At 38.3% G+C, this 26,627-nt stretch overlaps 1 protein-coding gene and 1 pseudogene across 2 annotated transcripts in view; both read right to left on the bottom strand.

Annotated features, from left to right (window-relative positions):
• The window catches only part of Dpp10 (dipeptidyl peptidase like 10), a 1,552,828-nt gene that overhangs the window by 532,123 nt on the left and 994,078 nt on the right, over window positions 1-26,627 (bottom strand). The window lies entirely within an intron of this gene.
• On the bottom strand, window positions 2,130-3,206 carry LOC106021924 (annotated as a pseudogene).

Genomic DNA, 26,627 nt, shown 5'->3' with positions numbered 1-26,627 from the left:
AAGACAACAAAAGGAGATCAAGGGGATACAAATTGAAAAGGAAGAGGTCAAACTTTCACTATTTGCACATGATAATTTATATAAGTGACCCAAAAAACTCTACCATGGAACTCCTACAACTGATAAATACCTTCAGCAAAGTAGTAGGATACAAGATCAACTCAAGAAAATCAGTAGTCCTACTATATATAGACAATAAATGGGCTGAGAAAGAAATCAGAGAAGCACTGCCTTTACAATGGCCACAAACAACATAAAATTCCTTGGGGTAATGCTAACCAAACAAGTGAAAGGCCTGTATCACAAGAACTTTGAGAAATTAAAGAAGACACCAGAAAATGAAGAGACCTCCCATTCTCTTTGAAAGGTAGGATCAACATAGTAAAATGGCAATCTTACCAAAATTAACATACAGATTTAATGTAATCCCCATTAAAATCCCAGCACAATTCTTCACAGACCTTGAAAGAACAATTCTCAACTTTATATGGAAAAACAAAAGACCCAGGATAGCCAAAAAACCCTGTTCAACAAGGCCACCATCCTTTACTTCAAGCTCTATTACAGAGGTACAGTCCTGAAAACAGCTTGGTATTGGCACAAAAATAGACAGGTAGACTGATGGAATCGAAGTGAACACCCCAACATTAACCCATACACATATGAACACCTGCTCTTTGAAAAAAGAAGCTAAAAGTATACAATGGAAATAGATCCATGTCTATTTCAATGCACATAACTTAAATCCAAATGGACCAAAGACCTCATCATAAATCCAGCTGCACTGAACCTGTTAGAACACAAAATGGGAGGTAACCTTGGACCAATTGCTATAGGAGACCACTTCCTGAGCATAACTCCAGTAGCACAGACATTAAGATTGACAATTAATAAATTGGACCTCCTAAAACTGAGAAGATTCTGTAAGGCAAAGGACACAGTCAGCAAGACAAAAAGGCAACCCACTTATTGGGAAACGACATTCACTAACTCCACATCTGACAGAGGGTTGATCTCCAAAATTTACAAAGAACTCAAGAAGCAAGTGTCCAAAACACCAAAGGATCCAATCAGAAAGTGGGGAACAGAACTAAATAGACTCCAGTAGAGAAGTCTAAAATGGCTGAGAAACACTAAAGAAAGTGCTCAACATCCCTACCCATCAGGGAAATACAAATCTAAACAACTCTGAGATGCCATCTTACTTCTGTCAGAATGGCTAAAATCAAAAACTCCAAGGACAGTTTATGCTGGAGAGGACGTGGAGAAAGGGGACCCCTCCTTCACTGCTGTTGGGAGAACTGACTTCTGCAACCACTTTGGAAATCAGTATGGAGATTCCTCAGGAAAACGGGAATCAGTCTACCACAAGACCCAGTAATTCCACTCTTAGGCATATACCCAAAAGATGCACATTAATATAACAAGGATGTCTATTCCACTATGTTCATAGCAGCATTAATTTTAATAGCCAGAACATGGAAGCAACTTAGATGCCCCTCAACTGAAGAGTGGATAGAGAAAATGTGGTACTATTCAATGGAAAAAAACAATGGAGTCTTGAAATTTGCAGGCAAATGGATGGTACTAGAAGAAACCATCCTAAGTGAGGAAATATGGTGTGTACTCACTCATTTATGGATTTTAGACATGAATCAGGGGAGTGCCAATATACAATCCCATTGCCAGAGAGTCTGGGAAAAGGAACCTTCATCTAGTGACTGATTGAAGCAGAGGCAAATACCCACAGGTAAACACTGAACTGAAATTCTGGAATCCAGTGTCAGAAAGGGAGAACTGATGAGCAAAGGAGTTAAGACTGGTTGGTTTAACCCACAGAAACAGTTGACCTGAACAAGGGGGAGCTCTTGGACCCCAGATTGATGGCTGTGTGGAAAGCCTGTGACTGATCTAGACCCCCTGAATGTGGATGTCAGTGAGGAGGCCTAGGTAGTCTATGCGGCCATGGGTAGTATTCATACCTGGTGTACAAATAGACTTTTAGTGTCCATCCCACAATGAGGGATACTTTCTCAGCCTGGACTCTTGAAGAAAAGCCTAGACTATACCCTGGATGAAATGACAGACTCTGGAGATCCACCATGGAGGGCCTCACCCTCCCTGGGGATCAAAGTGGAGATTGAGTGGAGGACTAGGGGTTTGGTGGGGAGGGCATTGTAGGAGGGGAGCGAGAGGGAGCTGGGATTGACATGATACAATCTTGCTTCTAACTTTAATTTTAAAAAGGAAGATAAAAAAGAGTGAACTTAGATCACCAGCTCCATATTGATGTCCCACTACTTGATGTCATCTAGCTGGCATACTCCTCCAGGGCAATTACTTGTTGTTGAGGCCATAGGTCTCAAAGAAGCATATGGTGCAGTGTACCATGGGAATAAAGGGAGTGGGCAGTGTGGTCAGCTGAGTGTGGGACAGGTGCCCAGCAACTGGGTATTGGTCCAGCTGTCAAAAGTGTCATTGGACAGGGAAGATGTATGTGTTGTGATTCTTCTCAAAGTCTTGGGCCAGCAGCTTCATTGGGTAGACCTCTCTAGATTTCAGACACTTCTCATTTCTATAGATCTTATCCAAACATAGCTTCTGCTACTCACTGAGGAGGAATTTTTCTCCTCATCTATCTTGTACAAGGTGACCAGGACATTCTTGAAGCAGTCACAAATCTGTAGGGAAACTCACTGAGCTCAGAACCTAGACAGTGGGGTACGTGTTTGCCTGATCCAATGTAGTCCATGTGGAACTTGTGTTCTTTTTGGTTCACTTGGTAGCAAAGAAATGGTAGGAGGAGTTGAAAAGCTTGCCCATTGCTGAATGCCTTCTCAAACTGGCAAATGAGAACAGGGCAAATCAAAGAGTGCACACACTTCACACACACACACACACACACACACACACACACACACTCACACACTCACACACCCACACACACATAGCTATGTTGCTCTTGTTCAGCTCATACACCATGCTGGATTTGTAGTGGTGGTTGCGTCAGGGTTATCATTCACCATCTCCCCAACAGCTTCCTTGGCACTGTCCTCAAACTCTCCCATTTGTATCTGGATGGGGTTGCCACACACAGGTACCCCAGCTTCCTCAGCCTTGGTTTCCTCTACTACTATCTCCTCATTGGCTTCATTTGGCTGAGGGACTACCAAAGCCCTCCAGTCCAGGCAAAGAAGAAAGGCCATCCAGGCTCTTATGGTGGTGAGAACCCTTGGCACAAGCATGCAGTTTGGCAGCAGGGAGAACAGTTCTGACCATATGACTTATTTTCTTGAATTAAAATCATCTTTTTGCACAAACTGTAAAAAAAGGCATTAGCAATTTTAACAGCTTCTTTAGAGGAATAATTTATGTACTATAAAGTGGAAGCTGTTAATTGTATATTTTTGGAAACCTGAATGAATACATTGCTGACCAAGGAACCTCAAAACGTACTATCTATCTATCTATCTATCTATCTATCTATCTATCTATCTATCTATCGGTAGACAAGATTTAAACTAGTCCCTGTGGGCCTCAAACTGCCTAAGTCACAGAAGATGACCTTGAATTTCTGGTCCTCCTACTTCTTGATCCCAAGTCCTGAAATTATAATTGTGTATAACCACTCCTGGTCTATGCTTTGTTGGTGACAGAAAACAGCTTCCTGAGTATCAAGCAGATGCTCTAACAAGCTAAATTCCTAGCATCGCATCCAACATATAAACCATCTGTCACTGCAAATATTCTCTGACATTAATTTGCAATCACTCTTTGATATAGCCTCAAGCAAACACTGTTTTTTTCTCCTATGATCTCTACATCTTTCAATTTTAAAAATTCACTTTAACTCATTAACCAAGGGCAACTATTGAGTGTGACTGCTTACACTCTTATCATGCTTGAGCTAATCACATTGCTTTATTAAATGTTTATTTTAATTCATATATGTATATCCATATATACACAGGAGTTCATTGTCCTCAAAAACAGGAAGAGGACAGTTAGATCCCCTAGAGCTAGAGTAATAGGCAGTTGTGAGCCCAGCCACCCAATGTGGGTTCTCAAAATGGAACCGAGGTCCTCTGCATGGACAAGATCAATGTGTGCTCTTAACCAATGAACCATCTCTTCAGTCCCATTTCGTGTATCAACTGCATGGAATCTTATATTGCTGAAGATGAATATCCCACCCCCTAATATAATGTACTAAGTTGTGTTATCACATTTCTAGTTTGGAATTCTCACAAGCAGCATTGCATCTGTATAGTTATACAAGTCTTTGTGCATGCATTTATTTTGTGGGGTGGGAAAAAATACCTCAGGATAGAAATGCTAGAAATGTGGTAAGAAATTATTCAACTTGTGAGGAAATTCTCACACTGTTTTCTAGGTGTCAACATCATTGTGCATTCCTGACAACAGTGTATGAGGTGTGTGTGTGTGTGTGTGTGTGTGTGTTTGAGAGAGAGAGAGAGAGAGAGAGAGAGAGAGAGAGAGAGAGAGAGTGTGTGTGTGTGTGTGTATTGAGTATGTCTGGAGGTGTGTGCAAGTATGTGCCATATCTTATGTCTGGATGTCAGAAGAAAACTTGCTGCAGTCTCTGCTAACCTTTACCTTATGGATTCCATGGATGTTCTCAAGTCATCAGGCTCAGGGACAATTGGCTTTACAGGTTGAGTCATCTGGCTATACCTTAGCTGTGCTCTCTTGTAGAACCACCAAACAAACCTTTACATTCAATAAAGCACAAGGTACACCTTTCCATGGCCTCTGGAAGTCTTCCAGTTGCCCTTCTAGTTTCTTATAGCCAATATGTAAATTGCTTATGAAAAGCTAAAATGTAGCTGCCAGAAGACCAGGTAGTCTGTCTGCAGACCTTCCCTACTCTGTGTTGTCCCAGACCCAATTTTCAGGAACTGTGGATCCCACAGAGCATCGCACACTGCCCTTCCTTCCCAGCTCATTACTTTGTCCCAGGCAAGCATGAACACACACCACCTGTTCAACTACAGGTCACACCTGCCACAAGACCAAGTAGCCACCCTTGGACCTTCTCCACTCTATTAACAACAGTTACACACTCAAACAAGGTAAATCCAGAAATCAGCACCTAGCCATATTATCAGCCAAAACCCAGATGCCCAGATGCCAGCAATAAAACACAGTCAATAACATCCAGGGCAATATGTTTCTATCAAAGCCCAGGAATCCTACAACAGTAGTTCCTGAATATTCCAACATAGATGAAGTACAATGAGAAGACTTTAAAAACAACTATGCAATGATTATAGAGGTTCTCGAAGAGCAATGGATTAAAGAATTGCAAGAAAACACAAACAATTGGAACAAACAAATAAAACTGTTCAGGACCTGAACATGGACATAGAAGCAATAAAAAACACAAACCAAAGGAATAATAGAAATTCAATATTTAGGAATGCAAACAGGAACTACAGAGGCAGGCTTCACCAACAGAGTCTAGAGATAGAAGAGAGTATCACAAGCATTGAAGATAAACAGAAGAAATAGATATTTTGGTCAAAGAAGATATTCAATCTAAAGACTTCCTAACACAAGCAATCCCAGAAATCTGAGACACTATGAAAAGACCAAACCTAGAAATAAAAGAATAGAGGAAAAAGAATCCCAGTTGGACTGAAAAAGAAATCATGGAAACAAACACCCTTCTCAATAGCCTCAAATTACATAAAATTTGCTGGTGTAACTGTAACCAATAAAGTGAAGGACTGGTATGATAAAGTCTTCATGTCTTTGAACAAAGAAATTGAAGATGTCAGGAGATGGAAATATCTCCCATGCTCACAGATTACAGGATTAATAGAGTACACATGCCCATCCTACTAAAAGCTATCTACAAATTCTATGCAGTCCCAACCAAAATGCCAACACAACTCTTTATAGACCTTGAAAGGACAAGTTTTAACTTCATATGAAAAACAAAACAAAGCAACGAGAATAGCCAAAATAATCGTAAACAATAAAATAACTAATGGAGGTATCACCACGCCTAATTTCAAGTTGGACTACAGAGCTATTGCACTACAGAGCTATTGTAATGAAAATGCCATGGCATTGACATAAAACCAGATATGTTGATCAATCAAATCAAATTGAGGACCCATACATAAATCCACACACTTGTAGGTATCTGATTTTTTATACAGAAGCCAGAAATACACACTAGAAAAAAAGACAGCATCCTCAACAACAGTGAAACTGGATGTCTGCATGTAGAAGAATACAGATAGATCCTTATATATCATCCTGCACAAAACTCAAGTCTGAGTGGATTAAAGACCTCAACATAAAGCCAGACACATGGAACCTGACAGGAGAAAAGGTGGGGAACAGTGTTGAAAACATTGTCACAGGAGATGACTTTCTAAACAGAACTCCCATAGCACAGGCACTAAGGTCAAAAATTAATATGAGACTTCATGAAACTGAAAATTTTACAAAAGTAAAGGACACAGTCAATTGGACAGAGACAGCCTACAAAATGGAAAAAGATTTTTATGAATTTCATATTCAATAGAGGTCTAATAGCCAAAATATATAAAGAACTCAGTAAACTAGATATTAAAAAACAAATAATCCAATTTTTTAAAATTCTTTTTTAGTAATGCAATTTTAAAAGAGTACAGGTCTAAAAAGAATCTTCAATAGAGGTATCTAAATGGCTGAGAAATGTTCAAATCAAAATTACTTTGTTATTCCATTTTACACCTGTCAGAAAATCTAAGGTCAATAACACTAATGACAGCTCATGCTCGGGAGAATGTGGAGCAAGGGGAACACTCCTTCATTGCAGGTAGGAGTGCAAAATTATACAGTTACTATGGAAACCAACATGATTCCTCAGAAAATTGGTAATAGGTCTCAATACCCAGCTATACCACTTTTGAACATATACCCAAAGGATACTCCATCCTACCACTTGTTCAACTATGTTCATGATGGTTTTATTCATAATAGCCAGAAACTGGAAACTACCTAGATGTTCCTCAACCAAAAATGGATGAAGAAAATGTGCTACATTGGAATATTACTCAACAGTTTTAAAGAATAACAACATGTAATTTGTAACTAGAAAAATATTGTCATTGAGTGAAGTAACCCATACCCAGAAAGATAAACATGGTATGTACTCACCTACAGGTGGATATAATTTCTTAAGTAAATGATAATCAAGCTACAACACAGAGCCAGAGAGATTAGACAAAGAGGATGTCTTTAGGAAGGACACATGGATTTCTATGGGAAGGGGAAATAGTATAGATCATGCAGGTGGATTGGGGGTAGGAAGGGATGTGAGCAGGAGTGGTCAGGTGGGGTGTAATTAGAGGGAGACCCAGCCATAGACTCTCCATCTACAATCTGTCCTTCTTGTAAGTGTACTGGGAGCAATGCTGGAACAGAACATTGGTAACCAAGAGGGAACCAAGGTAACCTCCACAAGAGGGAATCCTTGCCTGACACTGCTGTTCTGGCCAGAAACCAAAGACGGGATAGCCAGAGACATAGGGTAGAATCAAACAAGACTGATCTTTTAAAAAACTAATTGAAATGATTCCTAATGATATTCTGATCTATTCGTAGATCTGTATCTTGTCAATTAATCACCCGACAGGTTTCCCCTGGCAGCAAACAGTAGAGGGTGCAGAAACCCATAGCCAGACATTAGGTGGTCAGAGAGTCTAAATTGGAGGTCTCCATTGGGTTCCTCCCCTGGTAGCTCAGGGAACCCTGTAGTAGAGGAGGAAGAATATTGTCACAGTCAGAAGGGATGGGGAACACCAAATGTGATCCACCAGATCAGTGAAATGTGACCCATATAAGCAGTCAGGGACTCAAAAGGCAAAGATGGAGCCTGCATGGGTCAGCACCAATTCCTTGTTTCTGTTATAGCTGTTAGCTTGATATTTTTTGTGTTGCATCTCTGACTCTTTTGACTGATCATGAGACTCTTTCTCCTATTGGGTTACCTTGTTCAGCCTACACATGAAGGCTTTTGCCTTGTCTTATTGTATCTTGTTTTGTCCTGTTTGGCTGTCATCGTTTTCAGGTGTTCTCTTTTCTGAAAGGAAAACTCCAGCCCAAGGAAGCTAACTACAACCAGAAAAACATAGGCATTAGAGAATTCCTCTCTACCAACACCCAAAAGAACAAAGGGGTGAAATTCCACACATAATTCCACCAACAACAACCATTGCAAATCGAAGAAGGATGAGCAATCAATGGTCATTAATATCCCTCAATATTAATGGCCTTAACTCACCCATAAAAAGACACAGACTAGCAGAATGGATTCGAAGACAGAACCCTTCCTTCTGCTGCATACAAGAAACACACCTCACCCTTAAAGACAGACATTACCTGAGAGTTAAAGGTTAGCATTTTTAGGAGACACAACCTCACAGCAAAATTCCTGTTCCTCTGGCTACTACTATCCTCCTGCCCCCTCTTTTTAATGATCCCTGAGCTTTAGGTTCAGGAGTTGTTTTGTAGATGTACCCTTGAGGATTGTCTCCACAAGTTTGCATTTTGATTAGTTGTGATTTTCTGTGATGGTTTCCATCCCTTTCTAAGAGGAGTGTCCTTGATGAGGGGTAAGAAATAGAATTACCTGTGAACATAGAAGGATAATCATCGGAATTTAACTAGAGGTGATGCTGCTTTAGTAAAGTGGTGATGGTAGGGTATTACTCTAAGATCTATGACTTGACTATCACTGAGTGCTTGTCTAGGCTTCCAGTGTCAGGCATGATTTCCCTATTATTGAACTGGTCATATGTCAAGTTAGAGAGCTGTTGGTTACTGCCAAGTATAAACAACATGAATGAACCCTTATGTTTACCCAGCCGTTCTAGCTGTTGTTGTTATTAATAAATGTCATAGCTCAGTAGGACTTTTGGTTGCATCCCTCATTTGGATGCTTGTACTTGCCTTCTGGTACCATGAAGGATAGTCTTAAAGGAGAAGGCTATTTGGTCTAATCCAGCTTGAATCCTCTGGGTCCTGTGTCCAACAGTAATGATGTATTCAACAATAGGGACTTACCTTACATCTCTGAGGCATACCAAGAGTAATTGCAATAGGATATGATGTTGTAAGAATTTCTTGGACAAACCTAACCAATAGCTCAAAAAAGGCCTAACTTGCCTGGTGTTGGTCTTTTTGTTAGTAAATAGGTGGTTCTTGGGGACAGCATTATCAGCCAAATGGGAAAATACAATATATAGATACAAACTTACTTGTATTATAGGTATTTTAGGTACCTAGATAATACTATGATCCCTTATGAGTTTCCTTGACATCCTTATTGCTGTTTTATCCTCCTCCCTCCTTTTCCTGGCTGGCCTTGAGCTCAAAATCTCTCCCGCTTCAGTTACCCAAGTACAAAGCTGTATAAACTGCAGGCATGAACACAATGCCTAGCTCCAATGTTTTACATCTTTTTCATTATTTACAACCAGATATTTACTTTTTATTTACTTGTAATTACATTGAATTTGATTTCTGCTGGGTTTTTTGATTCAGTTTTTAAATAGAATTAGAATGCTGTTTATTTTTCTTTTGTGATGTTGATGCTTCAAACTATTTCTCTTTAAGCACCAGTTTAGTAGAATTCCATAAATGTCGTCATTTCTTGTTCTCAATCAAATTGACATCAATGCTTTGTCTAGTACCTCTCATGAGACCTTCTTTGACAATGGACATAGAAATTTATGGCTTAGCTTTCAAATCACCAAATGGCCACTTGTGATGCTGTTCCAATCTTCCGGGTTCAGAATAGACACTCCTGAGGATTCCTGCCCTTCAAAATATACTGACACTATAACTAGGGTCTCAAATACAGGGTTTCTTTGAGATTGTTCCAGTATTTTTTCAGATTCTTCATCTTTGTTTACTTAGATTGCTTTTGTTTTGTCAATTACAGAGAGTATTAAAAATCTCAGTTATAATTATTAAAACATGTCTATTTTCCAGTTTCAATAGATTTTTTTCTCAATGAATTTTTTTAACTGAAAAATAATTTTTTTAAAAAAATACAATATATTCTGACTGAGGTTTTCCTCTTCCAATTCCTCCCAGATCATCCCTGCTTCCCCCACTCAATCAAATTAACACTCTTTCTTACTACCCATTATTTATTTCTCTGATTAGGATATAAACGGGCATATAATATAATACTAGTAATAATAATAATAATAATTTGATAAAAAAGTCAAAGGAAAACAGAATAGGACAAAACAAGCAAACCACAGAGAATGAGACAAAGAAACATATAGAGGTACAGAGACACACACATTCTCACATAAAGAAATCTGATAAAAACACAAAATTGTAAAACATATGTATATGCAAAGGGCCTGTACAAAAAACAAAAGCCCTGGCAAAGTATTCTAAGAAAATAAATTTCTAAATATGCCATTGAGTTTGTATTGGCCATCTACTGCTGGGCATTGGGGCATGGCCTTAAGAGTAGTTTGTATACCAAGTAAGACTCCTTTGTAGAAAACTGATTTTTTCATTTGTAAACAGTTATCAATTGGAGAGAGCTTCTGGGTTAGGGAATGTGGGCTTGTGTCCACTTCTCCTCAGTGGAAACCTAATATAGTAGGAACTTCCTAAAATACAAACATATATGAAGGCAATCTAAATGTGATTGCTAAGTAACAGGGGAAACAGAGCACCAGTTAGACATCTCATGTCCAAGTGCAACTTTCAGTTCCAGGACTGAGTTATATCTAATCCAGTTATTGGCCAAAGTAACCTCATGGGAACCTTCAAACAACCTAGGCCAGATCTCTCTGCAAACTTAAGGTAAAGCCCTATTGCTAAAGACAATACCTACAGAATTTATTAAACATGATGAAATCAGGCTAGTGCCTACCAAAGACTTTATCTTTACTGACCACTGTTCATAGCACTGGAGGGCACTCTGCATTCTGCCAAAAAAAGGTAGAAACCAACCCAACTAAACACTCTTCAATCACAATGGTGACCTATTTGTAAGACATGCTAATGCAACAGTGATACAAAATTTGTAGTTGTCACCAACCAATATCTGATCGGTAAATGGTTCACTACCTGAGTTGAGACCCATCCCAAACATTGCTTGGGTGGGTGGCCAAGAACCTGAAACTATATAGGCCTTAGACCCAGGGGAAAGCTTATTACTACTGTTCTGCTAAAAGAATATAACAATAAAATGATTCCTAATGGCATTCCGCTATAGCTGTAGATTAGTGCCTCACCCAACCTTTATCAGAGAAGATTCCCCCTGAAGTAGATGGCGACTAATAAAGACACCTACAGTTAAACAATAGATAGAGAATAAGAAACCTTCAGAACACCTAGTCCTAAATTGGATATCTCCATTAATTTCATCCCCTTGATCCTCAGGGAAACTTGTAGAGAAGAGGCAGAACCTTTTAAGAACCAGAGGGGATGGAGGACACCAAAGAAACAAGGCCTTCTAAACACAGCAGGGCTGGTGCACATATGAACTCACAGAGACGGCGACAACATGCACAAGGTGGGCCTAATGAGATCCTAGTGCTTATGGAATCTAAAATGTCTACAATTTGTCCATTCATGATGATTCCAATTTCCTGAAATACTGAATGCATTTTTATTAAGAGAGTATTCTTTATAATTGGCAATACTCCTGATTCATAGTGTATTTTGAGGGACTGGAAAAATAAATGACTCAGTGTGTAAAAGTGCTTGTTGCCCAAGACTGAGGTATGGACTCATGCTCCCCAGCATCCATGGGAAATCTGAGCAGGTTCGATGGACTCTTGGTAATCCAAGAGATCCAGGAAGACACAGACATATGCCAATCACCTCCACATGCATACAGACACATGCACACCTTCACACAAATGCACCACACACATGCAAATACACATGCACACACTATATACACATGCAAGCAAGAAATAAAGCACACTTGTGTTGATTTGAATTTAGAAGTTGTAGCTTTCTTATATCTACTTATTACTTGACATAAATGTAAACCAAGGCTTTTTTGTGTCTTCCAATGCAAAGTGAATCTCATTTCCTGTAGTGATATCAAAATCTTTAGTTTTTATCCATTCTGTTATCTCCCAATTTCTGATTAGAGTATTCAGAAAAAATGCCTTGTGGAGGGATGCTCTTTCAGCCTGAACACATGGGAAAGAACCTGGGCCATTCCCAGGATGATGTGAAGGACTCTGGAAATCCCTCAAGGAGACCCTTGCCCTCCTGGGGAGTGAAGGAGGGATGGAGTGGGGGGTGAGGGATTGGAAGGTTTGAGGGATGGGGAGGAAGGGAGGAAAAGGAAACTGAAAGTGACATGTGTAAAAAGTTAAATAAAATATGGGAAAAATAAAAAATAATAAAAGAAGAAAAAAGATGATTTACATTTGTTCTTTTGCTTTTTTCATGTGACACACACTAATTTATTTCCTTTTTAATCATTGTTTCTTTCATTTCTTTTAAAAATATATTTATTTTAACATTTTATTTAATAATTATTTAATATTTTCCTGTGAGATGTGTGTGACTCATTGTGTGTGTGTATAACATAGACAGATGACAATCTATCAGTATTATCCATCTGTCTGTCTAGACTACAGAGAGACAATAATCTGGTATAATGTATCACAATCATGCACACATAGTTAAGGATAATTTACTAGACAGGCTTATACAGTACAAGCTGGTGCTCTAATAATGGTTAGTCTGTACACTGCAGAAAATGAAACCCCAGTCAGTAGCCTCTCCATCCACAAAACTGAATGTCTCAACAGTCCCAGCTTGGGAATCAAAACCTGGGGGTGTTCTGCAAAGTTGCTTGTCTTAAGACTGTGGGACACTAATTTCTTACAGCATTAGACAGTAACATCAGCAGCAATAGGTCTGATTTACTCACCAGCAAGAAATGATGGCAGACAACACTATTTTTGCCTTATATTTGGACCTTATATTTGGGCTGCCAGAGTAATACAATGCTCACTCCAAGGGAAGGTCTTCTCATCTCATTAATCTTTCCAGGAAATGCCTTCACAGACCCACCCAAAAATGAGTCTATTAATTGCTTCCAGATCCAATCATGTACATATGCAGTCAATCATGGATGTGGAGTAAGTTTCAAGCATGGTGTTAACTATGAGTCACACATTGAATGTGTTCTACACCATCCCAGCCCACTGAGGACATTTAATAAAGGGAGAATATGTTTTATTATATACTTATAAAGATAAAACTGTGACTATTTGCATTCAACAACAAGCCACAGCCTTGTGTGGAAAATGTATTCTGTTATTATATATATACATATATATATATAATGTCTTAAATAAGAACAAATGATGAGATTCATTTCAAGCAATTTTGTTAAACACATATTTATGGGATGGATGACTGCCTCCAAGGCATTCTCACTGTGTTGAAGACACATCATGAATTTTTTAACTGCTTAATAATGCATTTGCTTCAGGGTTGACTCCACTTAATAAATCATATATGTTGTAATGAATGCTATCACACATTTATGTGGTGAGAGATATTCCAATATCTTAAGTACTACCTTCTAAAGAAGATTCATATAACCAAGAGGAAAAGGAAGAAGAAAACATTCCCATATAATAAAAGTGTTCAAGGAAATACACTCAAAAGACCCCCTAAACCAAGTGGAACAAGTTCATGAGTAGATCTTGAGATCACTTGTAATTCTTTGTGTGATGGTACAGTTTGTTTTTCGATTGTTGCAACAAAATACACTGAAAGAATCAACTTTAAAAAGGAAGGATTTGTTTTGCTTCCCAGTCATGTGGGAAAGTCATAGAAGGCCAGGATGATGATGGCATATCCAGAGGGTCATGAGTGCAGTCTTCTCCTCAGTTCCTTTGATCCATTCTGAACAGTTCAGGATCCCTGACAGGGAGGGTGGGTCTCTTCATCTCAATTAACATGATCCATATAACCAGTCACAGGCATGGTCAGAGGCTCCTTTGGCAGGAGATTCTAGATTCTGTCAGGTTGTCATTAATATTAAATACTACATTTGATGAGCTATTTTCTGAGCAAAGTACACACACAGTGCAACACTGTAAGGTAGACAACAGTCATGAACATTTGTTCTGAATGATGACAGAACAATTCTCACACTAAGAAGCCAGCAATTTACTATACAGTGAAATGTGAATGGGTCAGACATGGGGACATAAGCAAATTATGTTACAAGATAGCATGCTTTTGGTAAGTACCCAGGACAGCTTCCAAACTTCAGAAACAAAATCATAAGTGTACCAACACTAATCCAGAACAGCCTAACTAAAAGTGGTGAGTAATTTGTAATTTGAATAATAAGAACATTTCTGGCAAGACACACAAGAATGATGTGGGATGACACTAAATAGAGTCTAAGCTAGAGGCTGCATATGAGTCCCAATGAACACACTGACATTCTTTCTGTCCAGTGAAGGATATTCTGTTGTAGTCTGTGTCCAGTAGGATTAGACTACATGAATGTAGTGTTCAAAATTCTGTTTTGGTGTACAACTTTTAAATCTATGGTTTGTAACTTCCTTCTTGGGGTGTGATATTTATTCTTTATCGTCAAATCAGTCAACTCAAAACTTGTCTCCAAATGGGTCTATGAGCACATTTCCTGGAATGATTAAGTGAGGAGAGAAGACATCTCCTAGATTTTGTGGCACCTTCCAGAAATCATCTGGAACTAAGGAAGAGAGAAAAGCAGGGCCATTTGCTTGCCTGATTTTGCCTTTTGTTGGCAAATGCATCTATCTTGTTACTACTCTTGCCACTGGTCTTTATGGATGCCATAACATCCTTTGGCCTTTACATGGATTGAGGACCATAAGGTCTCCAGGAACCCTCCATGCCAGATTGGCCATTCTGAAGGACCCAGGTTGTTGTTGGTCACTCAGCCTAAATCATATATTTAAGTCTAATAAATCCACCTTTTACAGTACATATTCCTTTAAGGAAGCAATATGTATATTTTTCAGCAAATGTTCAAAAACTTGGTAGCTATAACTCCCTTGCTACATTACAAGATTTTGGTATTATAGTCCTTCTCATAATAATCTGTAAAATGCAAACTATATAGTCAATGTGTTTGAGCTCAAATGAAACAAATAATGAAATACATGAAAAGATAAAAATGTCTGCTTCCATTTACTTTTCCACAATGATCCTACTAACTAAATATGCTTAGTTCAGTGAAAATTATATCAGTGTTACACAATCCAGCAGAAAATTCAAACATTATAAACTTTTATTTTTCTCTTACTTGTTGACGTTTTAGGTATATCAGGCAATGTTCTGCTAAAATAATTCCATTGACTATCCTAATCATGGCGTACACTAACACAATCCAGTTACATACGTATGTGCAGATACCTGTGGGGGCCAGAAGATGGTATTGTATCTCCTGCAGCTAGAGTTACAGGCAGTTGGGAGCTTCCCTATGTAGGTGCTGGGAACTGTACCCTGGGAACCCATCTATAGTCCTCTGGAAAAATTAGTAACTGCTCTTAATTCCTGAGTAATCTTTCCAGCTGCCTAGAACTAGTTTCTTAATTTTTGTGTGTGTGCATCACACATGGGGTAAATCTTGTCTGTTGAAGTGGTAAGAGTTTTCTTATACTACGTTTGCAAGTTAAAGTCTCTCGGTTCCTTTTGTCTCCAGTGATGAACAGTAGCTAGAAGTGAAGTTGCAAGGATAGAGTTCTGACCTCTATGCATGACTGGCAGTAGCAACCAGAGCTAATGGCTGTGGAAGCAGCAGCCTTTTATTGCTCTTTAAACTTAGGGCATATGTTGGGACAGTAAAAGTAAATGCAGTGGGAGCTATTGACATTGTATGTTTTTGCCTTATGCATTCTTTCTCAGTAACTGACAATGCAAAAACAATTAATAAGCAACAATGAAGGGATAATTACCAAGGGCCTTTCCTTCATTTGACAGGTCATCACTCCAAGGTGGAAGCCAGATGATAGTTTCTGTGTTAAGAAATAACTTGAAAGATTCCTTGGTGGCTAAAGTGCATGCTGTAAATCATGATGGCTGGAGTTCATGTCCCCCAAGCCATGAATACATTGGATGGGTATGCAAACTGGCTACTAAGACTAGCTACATGAAAGAGGTCTGAATTTGCCTGCCTCAAAAACTAAGCTGGAAGAGTGGTCCATAATGAATCCCATCATCCTCCTCAGGCCCCCACATGCAAACTTAAACACATGCATGCCTACACACATGTGAACACATGGATACACACCATGTACACATGAAACATGGAAATAGAAGAGAAGCACTTGGGCATCAGCTATTGGATTCTAAGTCCTGGAGAAAATGTGTTTCCTAACCTTATTATACAGTCATTATGAATAACTCATAAAAATTAGCATGATATCTCACTGCACTAATAGTAGTTCAAAGTATGCCACAAAGAGTGCTGATTAATTATTAGGAAAAAAATAAAAATACAACTAAAACATGCTACAGTATCAGGCAAAGACATCTTTATGGAAACGTACATAACAGCAAGCCTTAGACATTTTGCAGTTTTTAAAAGTATGTACATGTGTATGCTTATGTGCTTATGAGTGCATGTGACTGAAGAGGGCATCAGATCTTCTGTATTTGAAGTTATAAGTGGTTGTTTTTGTTCTTAAATAGAACAAAAGTAAAGTCCAGCCTCTGCAAAAACAATATTTTCTCTTAACCACTGTCAACTCTCCTATCCTTAAAAAGAAAAAAAGCATTTTAAAGCTAACTTATTTTCTTAGATGAATAAATGGCTAATACTGTCACTTAGCAGCACTAATGTCTTAATTTTTGTTGCTCATTTAATGAAATTGGAGTGCTTTTCCTCAACTGAAGTGCTGAGAGTTTTCTTTGGATGCCATTGACAAATGGAGGATTAATAGTCTCTTCAGTTTATTTTGCCTTCATTGGTATATGAGCACCAATGGCTCTGTAGAATTATGTTCCAGAGACACTTCACCATCCTCATTAGTCAACATGGGCTTGGGAATCTGTGCGGTTACTAAGAACAGCAACTTTCATGCTAGAATGCTCTGTAAAGCAGGGGACACCCTGCCCAAACATGTAGGACTCAGAACTATAAAATCTCATAGCAGCGGCAAATGATGAGCCAACCAGGCTAATTAAAGTAGCACTGAAAAATCAACAGAGGTCCAATGAGATTGTTCAGTGAGTAAGGGCACTTGCCACCAAGTCCTACGTCCGGAGTTCAATCCCTGAGTCCCCTTAGATTAATTCAGAAACAAAAACACTACTGAAAATTGTCTCTGAGCTCCACACTGTGGAAAGTATGCACACACACAGAATTTTTAAAATATGTGTATTTATTTTTGTATTTCAAATCAGGCATCTACCTATTTCTCATAAATTCATACTGGGGAATGTATAGCATTATAGCATGCTCATAAATCACTATTATAATAACACAAATAATAAATGAAAATGTAACATCACTCACATTGTCACGAATTAGAATGAAGACAGAAAGGTAATAGAAATACATGGAACAGAGTGGAAAAGAATGCAAAACTCTCCAGGACATGACCAGACTGCTGGACTCATGAGTTCCCAGCAGCTGTTGTTGATGAACAACATTTACCCAAGATCATGCTAGTCAACAGTCTGGCAAAGAGGCACAGGTGCTCTCACACCTAAGTGAGGTGCTATGGATAGTTGATGACTTTGTGTTGAGGGGAGGGGAGGCAGGGTGAAGAACGTCAGTAACCACACTCCAGTGAACAGCAAAAATTAGACTTAGTGCTTCATAAAAAAAATACAGGCTGAGTCAGCATCCATCCATGCAGAATGGGCTCCCAAAGTCCATTTGTATGCCAGGGCTAAATGCTGGTCTACTATGCAAGGCCCCATAGATTGCCGAGGACTCTTCACTGGCACTCACGTTCAGGAGTGAGTTCACGATCAGGCCCATCCTGGCCTCTTAGTCACCAGTCTGGGGAGCTCTTGGACAGGTCAGCTATCTTTTCTGAAATAATATGGCAGACTTTGAAGATTCCACATGGAGGACTTCACCTTCCCTGGGGAATGGAAGGGGGATGGGGTGGAGCGTTGGTGGGGTTGGTGGGGGCAGGAGAGGAGGGGAGGGTGAGAGAGCTGGGATTGACATGTCAAGCAAGCTTATTTCTAATTTAAATAAAATTTTAAAAATGGAAAAAAAACAGCCAAAACAGAAAGTTGGGAAGAGACAGGAATACAGGTCAGTGTGAGCTCAAAATAGATTGTATGAATTATGAAATTATCAGTAAATCAATAAGTCTATTTAAGAAATATATTAAGTCTATTTAAGAAAAAAACAAGTGAAAACCTGTTTTTCTATGGGAAAGAAAAAATTAAAATATGAAAAAATGGGGAGGGGGGACACTTTAAGATGAGCCCTAACACCAGGTACAATTTTAATTTAGAAAAAATGGCACAGTTGCATTGTGAAAATAAAAAATCTCATGTGTAAATGCTGACATGCACAGGATCTGCCCCGGGTCCTTTGCACTTCCAGTTTATGTTTTCAGGGGATTCCTCAGGGCACATGATTTAGTCCCTTTTTCTCTTAGCCTCCTGTCCTTCTGTTTGTATTATCCAGTTCTGTGTGTTAGGTTTTTGTTTTATTATAGTTTAGTATATTCTTTATGTTATATCATAATCTCTTAGAAGCCTGTTTGATTACTAACGAGATGGGCTGGAGATGAGAGAGTACATGGAGGGGAACTGGGAGGGGTAGAGGGCAAGAATGCCGTAGTCATTATATATCATGAGAGAATAATATTTTCAACACAAGCTTTAAAAAGTTAAAAAAATAAAAAGAACATTTTATTAAAATTAGCATGCCTTAGTGAGGCAAGGTAAAATAAGAAAAGTCTAGTTTAGAAGGCCAAAAATATTTTTGAATTTGTAATAAACTGTGATTAAATTATCTGTTTTCAACAAAATGACAACCCTTCTTATCTCAATTATGCATTGATCTAGTTGTTAATTACTGGATTTCTTAATTAATTGGAATGTTTCATATGTGCAACTTCACACATGTGGAGGTCAGAAGATAACTTGTAGGAAGAGGTTTTTTTCCTACCATGTGGCTCCAAAGATCTTCCATGCTTGGCGGCAAGCACCTTTGCCTGCTGAGTCGTCTCCCTTGCCATCCACACTCCACACCCCCAGAGACTTATGTTGAACCCCTAAACTGGAATATCTCAGAACAGTAGTGCATATTCATACTTGTGTGGATCCATTAGGTCAACCTTGAATGCTATTCTTCCAGCAACATAAACATCATTTTGGAAGATCTCTAACTGACATAGAACTCACAGATTTGGTCAGGCTGCGTAGCCAAAGCATCAAGGGACCCACCTTGGGTTTCCCAGTGATAATATTCATCAATCACTAGGGCCCAATTGTTATGTAGCTGCTGGAATTGAACACAGGCCCTTGCACATGCAAGGTAAACACGTTACCCAACAAAATATCTTTCCAATGAGATATTCTTAAAAGAAGAAAGTGTGTGAAGGAAACAAAGTCACTTAAGCCACTGAGATCTACAGTTATAGAAGAATGACCTGTGAAGAAACAGGCAGATGAGAGCCAAAGGGAGAGGTTCTAGAGGAAGCCACGGCTACATGTTGGGGTTCAGAGTTTAATATGGAGTGTCTTCATCAAATACATTTTCATTTTATTTTTTGATGTTGGGTCTCTCATTGGCTAGGAACTCTAAAAGACAATTGGGATGGCAGGCCAATAGACCCAGTGATCCAACTGTCTCCTGCCTTCCCGGCATCAAAATTACAAGTGTGAGCAATCATGTCCAACACTCCAGAGGCAGAGGCAGGCAGAGCTTTATTAGCTCAAGGCCAGTCAGTCTTCATGAGTTCCAACCAGGGCTACACAGTGAGGCCCTATCTCAAAGTCAAACAAAATAAAGCAAGCACATACATACCACTAGTCTGCCTTTCTTAAGTGAGTTCTAGAAATCAAATACAGGAGACAGAGAGATGGGTCAGCTGTTAAGAATACTGGCTGCTCTTCCCGAGGTCCTGAAGTCCTGAGTTCAATACCCAGCAACCTCAAGGTGGCTCATAACCATCGATAGTGAGATCTGGCGCCCTCTTCTAGCATTCAGGCATACAAGAACATTAAATACATAAACAAATCTTAAGGCAAAACAGAAATCAAACTCAGTTTGCTTGCATGACAAACACTTTACCCACAGTGCCGCAGCCACAGGACTTTAACCCTCAACTTTTGTAACATCCATAGCGTGTACTGAATAAAAAATTTAGCATCTACTAATGTTTCATATTTAAAGTGGTTAAATATATTCCTGAAAAATACATATACACAGAAAGGGTAGTTGGTGATTTGCCATTCATTTGCTCCCAGAAGCAAATAAAGAGAAAAGACAGAGAAAGAAGAGAGGAAGAGAGAGAAGGAAACATTTATTTAAACTTCTATCCTATCCCAGGCTTATTACTCAGGAAAAATAATTGTGCCTCTTAGAAAGTATTTTAAAAGTGGCTTTAATCCATCAATTCAATCTTAAAATAGAAATTAAACTGATATGATAAATTATTTTGATTGTTTTTATCTACCCATATAATTATAGCTATGTAAGAATAATATTTAATAGGGATTTTCTTTTTGTTTTTCTTCTTACAGAGTTAAAACATACATACCAGCCTATAAATATAGTTATTTTTATTTTAAAAAAGATATTAATTTCCACATCCCTTAAAGAGTACCCTCAGAAGTAGTAGCTTGCCTCCTATAAGACTCTTCAATGAAATTTTAAAGAGGAATGTAGTAGAAAAAATGATTTTTTCTTATTTGGAGAACTGTATTTCCATCTAAAATGTCTGCGAGCCAACTGTGACCCTTTGGCTGTTTGAGATGCCAAATTCAATGGCTCTAAGAGTTTCAAGTTTCAGCTTCATAAATGGACCACTTGGGTCTGAGGAAATAGTACTCATGTAGCATCACAGTTGGTAAGCACAGTGGAGAATACTAAGACTTGAAATAAATCTTTTGTTAGAAAAATGTAGACATTGAATTTGTTAGATACAAGGGCAGGGACTGTGACCAGGTTAGAAAAGTATTAAAAAATGAATTATAGGCTACGTTATCACATGGATAAAGACATTTGGAGTTTATTCTGAAAGGCATAAAGATCACCATTGTATTCATGTGGCAAGTGATATGAACAATTTCCTCAGACCCAAGTGGTCCAATATTTATTCCCACATGATTAGCCCAGCCAATTTCCATCCATGCATCTTAGCTAGCTCATAATCTGCTTGCTCTAAGAAACCATCCAGGGCAGATTAGGTCTAAGACTGGAGCAGCCCAGTAATTGCATTTTTAACCAAGTAAAGAAAGAGTTCCCTCTCCTTTTCCCTAACATGATATTTAATATTAATAATGAATTTTACATGATCTATAGTCACCTTAGAGACAACCATTTGGACATGTTTAGGGGAGAATTTCTCTAAATTGGGTTTCCTGAAGTTGGAAGAATCACCCTAAATGTAGATGGAACTATTCCATGAGCTGGGGTCCAAGCTGAATCAAAAGGAGAAAGTGAACTAAGCACCAGCATTCATCTCTACTTCCTGATTATGGATGCCATGTGACCAGATGCCATAATGGAAAGCACCCTTGAACAGTAAACCAAATATTCTCTTTGTCTCTTAAGTCTCTGCCTTTGTTTGAATTAGAACAGCTCCCATTAAGCTCATATATTTGATTGCTTGGTTCCTAGTTGGTGGAACTATTTAGGAAGGATTAGAAAGTATGACCTTGTTGGAGTAGGTTTGTCAGTAGGTTGGGGGCTGGGCTTTGGGCTTTCAAAGGCCCATGACAATCCCATTAGCTGTCACTGCCTCCTGCCTGTGGATCCACCACTGCCTCAGCACCATGCCTGACTGTTTCCTGCAATTTTTCATGCCATGATGTTCAAGGATTCTAACCATCCAAGATTGTAAGCCTCAAGCAAACTATTTCTTTTTTAGTTGTCTTAGTCATGGTGTTTTATCATAGCAGTAGAAAAGTAACAAAGGCAGATGATTTGCTCAGGTATTTTACCACTACAATGAGAAAAGAAGCTGATACAACTGGAAATGCACAGTGAGTGGTTCAGAAAAGCCAATTACCTTTCTCCACAGCCCCTGACAAGATACTTCCTATAGCAACTCAAACTCCAGTTCTTACAGATCTGGGTAGAGTGCTATCCACCAGGGCTGAATTTTTGCAGCACAACAGATGGATTCTGTTTGTAGCCTATGATCAGAATAGTCTCTGTCCATCCTGTCCTTACAAAATTGTACCATTTTTAGTAGTGTCACTTATAAGTATGAGAGGGTTTTGATTTTTCTCTTACTTATTCACCTATACTATTGAAAGACTTAGGAAAAAAAACAGTAGCAAAGAGAATTTCCATATATGAATCACAACAAAACAGCATGACTATTGTAAACATAACAAGCATTTGAAAAGAAAGTCAAGGACAATCTTTTTAAAACATCTTCATAAGAAGCATTCCTTTCAATGCACCCCAAACACTCTTTTAAGTGTTGAATAATCCTGTAAAAAATTATTCAGTACAGAAAAATGCATTCTGTATGGATACTTAGGGTCATTGAAATCAATTGATGAACAATGAAATTAAAAGAAAAAAACTAAAATAGCTACATTAAACATTTTGATTTATAAACTAGATTGTCTAAATAGAATTTCCTGATTCATGTCATACTCTGAAAATATTCAATAGAATTGAATATACTAAGATTAGCATTACATATATACCCTGAAATTATTATATATAATTCCTCTCTTCTGTTATTCTCAAGAACTATTTTATACTCACGTTTTTAAAAGCACAGATTTTATAGATGAAGTACTAAAGTTGAAAAATGGAAAACTAAAAATACTAAGTGTAGCTCAGAAATTCACAACAGTAAAGCTTGCAGATTTTCCACACACAATGTATTGTATGTGCATATGTGTGTGTAGTATATGCACACATTCGTGAATACGGAGGTCAGAGCATTTCAGGTATCCTCCACTATCACTCTCTGTCATATTCACTTAAGACAGGCTGTCTTACTGAACCTGGAGATTGAATGGCAGGAAGAAAACCCTAGTGACACTCGTATCTCTACTCCCCACTGCACTGGAGTCATAGGCTGATGAGCTCATACTCAGCTTTTGACATGGGTCCTGATCTTCCTGACTAAATCCATATTTGCATAGTAAGTGCTTGGACCACTGAGAGCTATCTCCCTGGTGCTTCTCTCTCTTCTCTGTCTCTGTCTCTGTCTCTGTCTCTCTCTCTGTCTCTCTGTCTTTCTCTCTCTTCCTCTCTCTTTTTGTCATGAAACAAAACTGACTACTTTTCTATAAAATAAATTATTTACCAACAATAAAATTCATAAGAACTTATAAAATTCGAAGTTCCCAATGTTTAGGGCTTTAATGTTTTTAGATGACTGCCAGTAAGTGTAGGTTTAGGGTCAAGAAAACAAAACCATCTAAAGTGGAATGAAAGGGCTGGAAAGACATTTCAGTGGTTAAGAGTGCATACTGCTCTTGCAGAGGACCTGAGTCTGATTCCCATCACCTAATGATAGTGGCTCACAACTGCTTGTAACTCTAGCTTCTGGCCAACTTGTTACTGTGCTCATGGACATACCTCCAATGCATAAACATATACACATGAGATTAATAAAAAATGAATAGTTAGATAAATCAAATATCATTAAAATGTGAGGACTTTATTTCCCATTCATCAAGAGAAAAAAATAGAGGCAGTTTCCTATTATCAAACATTTACTTCCAGAAAAGTCATTAATGACCATCAAGACTAAGCATCTACTATACAGATAAGAAAACAACATACAGATAGTAGCTTCTATGTTCATACAAGTGCTCACAGACAGAATTCATGTCCCTACTCTTTAGAGTGGTACACACATTATAGGACACTAAGGGTATATTAGCTTGTTTCACTGAAATCTATTTAATGTCATTGAAAGAATACAATGAGTTGTTAATTTCAAAGACATTTTAACATCCTCCCATTTCCATCCCCACTGTTCATCCTGTTCTTTCCACAAAGCCATTTAGAAAAAACAAATTAAACATTGTTAAAGCATTACTTCTGTTTTCAACTTAACATTGGGCCAGATATTTATACATATTCAACTTCAATGGGTAATTTTAATTATTTAATTATAAAATTGTTTTCTGTCTGTAAACTGGTCATCTCAGGAAAAGATATAGTAATATAAATTTGATGTGCCCAGAAATTCATCTTACTTCTCTGTCAACATTCAATCAAATGTTTAAGGACAAAACTGGAATGCTTAGAGGAAACTGTTTAAAAACTATTGACATCAAGTGGTACAAAAGGACAGAGCAATGACAAAAAAGAATAAGATCATCATATAATTAATTCCTTCTGCAGAGATTCAAAGGGAGCCTGTAGTGCCACAAAGATGCAGCTGGAGCCATGGGAAATGTCATCTCCCCTTTGGTAGAAAATTCCAGTTGGCTAACATGTAATTATTCACCACTAAAAATAGCCCTTGGGGTAATCATGCTAGCTTGGTTTTATTTCTTTGAATGATTACGGTTAGGAATGGTGATTGTGTGTAGTCAACAAGCATTTCTGGGGGACATAAATACAAACAGTTGGATTACCTTTTCCTGCTTTCTGTGCAAGGATGTGTCTTCCTTCACCCTAAAAGAAATGAGTGATGTAGACATGCTGCAAGGTCTCAGACATAATAGAGGGGTGAGGTTTTTTCAATGTGAGATGGTTAAGAGAGGGACATTTGCTGAAGGTTAAGTTAGTTCACCCACCACTAACAACAAAATTTGCTATTTCATCCCATTATTGTCATGATCCTATCTGTGGGGAATAAGGAGTCAATTAGCTTTGATGTGACAAAGGTGTTTTACAATAAATGGGTGTGTTTAAATCATAAAAGAATTGGAAGCTGGAGAGATGACTCAGCAGTTCATAGTACCTGCTGCTCTTCCAAAGGACCTGAGTTTGGGTCCCAGAAATCATATTAGATTACTCATAGCATTCTGTAATTCCAAGGCATCTGCCTCCTACTTCTGGTCTCCTAGAGCACACCCACATGTAGTATGCATACATATTGACCAACACATACACATAGTTTCAAAATATAAAATCTAAAAATGAATTGATGAGTGATCACTTATAGAGGAGACTGGGTGTCTCATCCTGTGAGTTGCTATATTTAACAGGAATGTATTAAATAGACAGACTCTAAGATAAGCACATTTTGTATGCTACACTTATGGGAACAGTAGGTATGCTCCAGACTTTTAAGGAGTTCTTCAATGTCTTCATGAACTGTAAATCATTTCCTATTGCTGGGGAAGTCTAAAATTCACTGGCAGTGGTGCCCTAACCAGACTGGTCTCATTCCTATTCTCTTAATGCTCAGGGGGACTTCAGACTTGACCTTAAAATACCAAGGTTCAGAAATATACAACTCATTCTATCATTTCCTTATTCAATAAGTTCTATTAATTTAGTGTGTTCCAAGTCTAATGTCATAAATCAACAATCTGTAAAAATAAAAGTGTTTCTTTGTGGTAAGGAAAATATCTCAGTAAATAAAATGCAAGCCTGAGGACCTGACTTAGAATCACCATCAACAAAGATACACTTGATAATGACCTGTAGTCTGTACTAAAAAAGCACATATGTATATGTATGTTGTTCATACACAAATGCATCCCTACACACATTAGTGGCAGGGAAGGAGGGAAGAAGGAAGAGGCAGGAAGTTAAAACATCCCTCTATCTTGAAGTTAGTGGCTATCAAAACTGAAACATGTTATTACAACATAATTTGTACAAGAGCTATAAAATGACTACTTTTTACTAAGATTCTCTGTCAGTTTGCACCTGAGATTCCCTTGTGATTTATGCATCACTGAGTAGAGTCATGGCAAACAAGACACATTATTTTATCCTTACTCTTTCTTCCTCAACCCTATTTGTAGAGCTCCACTCAGGAAGCCCAGTCTAGAGTCATGGCAAACAAGACACATTATTTTATCCTTACTCTTTCTTCCTCAACCCTATTTGTAGAGCTCCACTCAGGAAGCCCAGTCCTGGTGGAAGGAAAGAAATTGGTTTCTTGCAGCAGTATTCCACAACATAGAATCTTTTGCTTTTACGCAAAAGAAAGAAAGGCACCTAGTTATCTTCTTCACTCAGTCCTTTTAATTAATTAGTAGTATTCCAATTACATTGGCCTTCTTAATAAAGTTTGTCTAATGAAATTAATTTCCTAGGGGATTTTGGATAATGAATATGTGATATACAAATTGTCTATCTCCTAATTAGTGAACAGAATTAAAACACTTAAAATCAATATGATGAACCCTAATTAATATTCAGTTCTACGGGCATGGTCAAGTTTGCTCCCAGGTGTAAGTAAGCTTTGGAAGATAGAAATAAAGCACAGTCAGGGGGAGTTCCCAGAGTATCTCAG

The sequence above is a fragment of the Mesocricetus auratus genome, unplaced genomic scaffold, assembly GCF_017639785.1.
Source record: "Mesocricetus auratus isolate SY011 unplaced genomic scaffold, BCM_Maur_2.0 Super-Scaffold_100676, whole genome shotgun sequence".
NCBI lineage: Eukaryota > Metazoa > Chordata > Mammalia > Rodentia > Cricetidae > Mesocricetus > Mesocricetus auratus.
Note: the sequence above shows the minus strand (reverse complement) of the source record. Positions and strands in the feature narration are given on the sequence as shown.